Here is a 5,619-nt window from a genome sequence, read left to right on the forward strand (position 1 = left end):
TCAATGAGAAATGAATGCCTTTGGTTTGGGGAATTATCATTCAATAATAATAAAGAAAGAATGAGAGAACAATCATCGCAATGTATTTTATTCATTCTGAGTTTCAATTATATCTTCATGTTTCCCTTGATTCTAAAATAAAGTACAATGAACCAGCATAACTACATGGAATAAAAGTAATCCAAGGATAATTTTGGCAGCATTCCGGCATGTTTTACATCCGTTGGAGTGACAGAGGGGTTATGCAGGTACAAGATCCTCACCTCAAGCCGACATTCAATGAATATATATATATATATATATATATATATATATATATATATTGGGGGTCGAACCATGAAAGAATCCACAAAGCTGCAAATAATAGAGCTATGGGGACACTTGTTGCGCCCATATACAGTGTACCTTGTTGCGCGGGTCTACACAACTCATCTTCCCAATACCTAGTCCTTCTTTCTCTCTCCTTACTCCTGACACCTCTCTAAAACTTCTGATCTTACAGATGAGAGGGGGAGGGAGTATTTATAGGCTTTCACATGTGTGAGGCATCGATTTACGTGTCATGGGCCCCATTTCACGCAACAACACTATTCCCATGCAACTATTCATTGTGCAACACTATTCATCGCATAACTATTCACTGCAACACTATTCACACGTAGCACTATTCACGCACAACAGATTTTTTAGAGAGAGGAATGATAGAGAGAGGGCCACGTAATGGGCAGGGTTGCCGATCGTGGATCCTTGATGCGCAACAAACCAAACTACTATCGACTTGTGCATTTTTTATGCCCCAACAAACAAGATAAATTACATCAACTCAAATTAATGTAAGCTTAAAGGAATCCCTCACCTTAGCCTTAGATCTAAACCCTAGGTAGAATATTCATGTAGGAAAGCTTCAACATGAATCACGACATCGTTTAAACAAGAGGTAGACACAATACATATGGAGAAGGAAGAGGGTATATAGGCTTCTCCTTCTCTTTCTCTTTCTCTTTCCCTCCTTGGACGTTAGAGGTATTGGAGTATGAGTGGAAAAGGGCACGCACACTCCTTTTTATAAAGGAGTGGGTGTGTGGGAGGGGTGTCTTTCAGATCCCACTTGGGTTGGGTTTCTCCAATTTGACCTTTTCTGACGATCTTTCTTTACATGAAATTCATCTAATGTGTCGAGGTTGTCGAATAGAGTCGGGGTATATGATTTTTTTAGTGATCCAAATTTAGATTGGCTTATCTTGAAAATTCTCCTAACAGGTGCTAAAATGAACTAGATCTCAATTAATGGTCCAGACTTAATTATTATGACCCAAATTTAGGAGAAATGTGTAGTCAGGATAGGTAAATGATTGGACAAAAGTTGGTGGTTGATTAATGGTGGAAAAGGCCTAAATATGAAATTTCACCTTTTGCACCAAAAAGAATGAATTGTAGTCAAGCAGTTATCATTCAACGGTGTAAAATCATATATCAGAGTCTAAATTTTGTATGATATCGTAGTCATATGAGGTCAAAATGTAGTCCAAATTTGAGTAGCGATTGACGGTGTAAAGTGGGTCAATTGAAAGCTCCATATTTAGAAAGAGTTAGTAAGCCTAAAATGGATAACTTCACGGCTAACGAAAAGCTTACCAAGGTGGGGTTCTTATATTTCACACTTAGTATATATGATGGAAAATCTAAGTCATTCATACGAAGTGAAATATCCTACTACAACTACCTACGAGCTTTCTTCACTCAATGGATACCAAAATCAACTATTAAGGGGCTAATTTGTCAATTAGGCCACTTTTACAATGATCTAAGGGCTGAAATTCGATGTGTATGTTTAATTTATGATAAATAGGTATGGAATAAAATTTTACATGAAATGGATCATGAGAATCATGTGATATACAATTCAAGGGTATAAGTTAATGACATTAAGTATTTACGATTTTACCATCTTTTATTTCTCCAACTTCCATCATATGTAACGTTGGACTACACCATCCAAATGCATTGAGATTTGATATAAATTCTTTATTTTTCATTCTCTTTCCATCACCCTATTTTGGCCCTGATCGCTTACAGATGACTAAGATGCCTTTTTAATGGTTATATCGCCCCGAGGTCTAAATCAATGCTTTCATATATCTAATAGAGAAGTCAGTCTGTGGTTTTGGCATATACCTTATGATCTTTGAACTGAGTTATTCATTCTGATATTTAGGTCGCCCATTTGGCAGATCCAAATATGATAGGTGGTCAGATGACATGTTAAAAGTAGGAAAACTTGATGGTTAGTACTTTGATCATGTATATAGGTAATTATATGGTCGGTTTTGTAAACGGATTAAAATAAGTAGGTTTTTGGATTGATCAAGAGGTAGAACATGTATACCGTTAGATTTAAGTGACTTATTCACATGTGTAAGTTTCTCAGATTGTAGTTCTGATGGTGGGTTAAGCGTATTCATAGATGATGAACAAGATGAACATATCATAATCTCAATTTGATATGTGTACGAGTGAATGCAGATATCAAGTAGTTAGTTTACTATGATCAGGTGTCCAAACTCAAAGTGGACGGTCAGATATCTTTACCTATCGGTGGATAGTTGACTAAATGGTTGGTTATGATGGACAAGTGGGAATACTTGGACAAATGATGATCTTTTCTTAAAATCAACTATCGGATAGCTTGATTTATGGATGAAGATCATTCTCAATGATCAGATTTATGTTCAAGAATAGATGTAAGGTTAAGATAGCTAAATTGGTATCGTACACATGTACATACTAATTTGAACTTCTTCGTGACACTCGAGAACTTTTAATACTCGAGTATTGAAAAGTTCAAGGTGTTACATTAAGTCTCCATGATTTGTGCCTCTCAGGTACACATTTGTTGTGAAGATAAGATGAAGAACTTTGTATTTAACTTCAAAATCCTTGGAGCGTAAAGCATTTCCGTCATGCCAGGGTACTTCTATTCTGTTGCATGGAGTTTTAGTCATGGTGACCCGAACATCAGGAGAGTCAGTATTGAGATCCCCCATGCCAGTTGGGCAGCTTGGTATCTCGAGGTGTTGTGTAATGATTTTGATGGTGTTGATCTAGTGATTGGTCCAATAGTGAAGGAGATGGATGGGGGATCCAACACAGGCGTGTGGCAATATGCTAAGAATTGAAGAATCTGTTCGTCACGAATTGTTCCACCAAACAAAAGGAGTTTGGTCCAGCCAACGGCTTCGAGTAGCGACTGGATCCCAAATGCCTCAATGCATTCCAAATTTACCTATCTTTCTTGAACAATTGGTCACCCCCTGTATTTTTACAATAATGTTTCACTTGGGGCTGGAATCATTCGAATGTGTATCTTATCTTGTGAATTTTCCTCAGTTGGTCTTTCAGGTTGTGAAACATGAGATGGAGGTGTTGATGAGCTTGCTGGAGCTTTAGCCCTTGACTGTGGAGCACATGTTTTGTACCGTGAAGGTCATGGTTTTTCTTTTTGGACAGGGGTTTTTCCTTTTTCCTTGGGCATGATGGAATATACATGACTTTTCAGTAAGAAGAGAAATACTTTGGACAATGAAGCACTTACTTGACCTTACTCAACTCAATTGACTGAAGTTGTGGAGAGTGGATTCAAATACATTTCTTTGTCAACAAACGCGTAATGACCAAACAGATTTGCACAAAAATAGAGATATGATATATTGAAAACCCAAAAGCTGAATCTCAACTTCAGTAATCCTAGGAAGCCGATTTGATCAGAGTGAGATGGGAGGCCTTACTAGATTTGAAGGATGATGGTGATGAGAGAAGGAGTGCAAAGTGGTCACCATAGCTTTAGGGAAAATCAGGAGATGAACAGCCGCAGGAAGGAGATGAAAATAAAAAGATCCCTCCCGTGCGATATATATATATATATATATATATATATAAGTCTTGATGTTTCGATGCTATCGAAGTATGTTTGATGTTGTCGAAGAAAGGACTTCAACACCATCGAAACATGTATGATGTAATCGAAAAATTGTCTAGATAGGTCAGTGAGATTCACAGGATTGTCAATACAATCGAGTAGTATTCGATATCATCGAAGTGTTTTCGATAACATCGAATATCCCTCGATTGCATTGAAATAGCATAAAGACAGTCTATACCAGTTCAGCATGCACTAACCTATTTTCAAATATGTATGCATATATTTATCAAAGATTGGTATTTTTGTACATCCAAAAAGGAGAAAAAAATAGAATATACATATAAAAAATGATGAGGCTATATATATATATATATATATATATATATATATATATATATATATATATATATATATATATATATATCCTCAAATGTTCTAGTTAGTGTAAATGGACCATCGATTAGATTGCATGTGTTTCATCCGATGATCAACAACCTCTTGGTCTGAAGATCAACTTTTTCTGGTCCTATAGAGGCATCAAAACATTTAAAATGATTTTTGGTGTCAGTCCCAAAATATGTATGATACCTAGATTATATGGAGGATGTATCAAATTTTCTTGAGCTGCATGATTCTCATCAAACTCCATATATGTGAAGAGACTATTAAGTCAAGTGGTTGATTATTAATTGACTCTTACAAAAAACTTATATTCATTTACCTATGCTTTCTAATATCCTTGAGTCAACTTTGATAGATTGTGTTTTACACCTAGACCAATATCTTTAGTTACTTGTCATTCAAAAATTCTTCTTTTACTCACTTCTTCTTGCTATAGCTCCCTTATGAAGTACCTGACCCATTATAAAATATATCAAAAGGATGGGTCATGGTCACTGGTTGGTTTACTTTGACCAATCATTACAAAGGCCCGAGTTTATTTTTACATTATTAGCAGGCCAATTGTATTTGTTTTGTGTTACCCACTTAGTAACCGCATTCTTTGAGCAAGAAGATTCTTTTTTAGGATGACTTCCGGATGTTTTAGATTTATTTTTATGGTTTGTCTTGGAAGTAAGGTGAGGTTGTCTAAGCGTAGGACATTCCCATTTGTAATGTCCCATTCTTCCACAATGATGGCAGGATGAATCAACCAAAATTTTCTTGTTTGAGATAGTTGAATTTATCATCACAGATGAAGTAGAGGAAGAGTCAAATTTATCTATTTTATATCCTAGGCCTTTCATGTTTTTGGAGTTTCTACCCATGCCTAGAAGTTTTCATAACTTTTCATTGCTTTGAGTCAATTTATGAGTTAGTTCTACTGTATGATTAGAATTTTCTACTTAATAGTTTTAGACTTTTATTTTCCCTTTTCAGTTTCTCAATTTTTTTTATTCTAGAAGCTCTATTTTCTTGATTACATTTTCAAAAGTTATACTTTTAATAGTTGTTCCTCTTGTATATTTCATTCTCTCAAGATCAAGCTCATCTTCCTCTTTTATATTCTTGGGAATGACTATAGTGGTGGAGGCCATGAGTATTTTCAATGGCTTTTGGTCTCCATCACTTTCTGACTCACTTGTTTCTGAGTTGGAGTCATCAGTGTCATCCCAAGTGGCTGTCATAACTTTTCCTTTAGATTTCTTTGTGGGACATTTCGTAGAGATGTGACCATATTTTCTACAGTTGTAACATTG

Source organism: Magnolia sinica, chromosome 5, assembly GCF_029962835.1.
Source record: "Magnolia sinica isolate HGM2019 chromosome 5, MsV1, whole genome shotgun sequence".
Classification (NCBI taxonomy): Eukaryota; Viridiplantae; Streptophyta; class Magnoliopsida; order Magnoliales; family Magnoliaceae; genus Magnolia; species Magnolia sinica.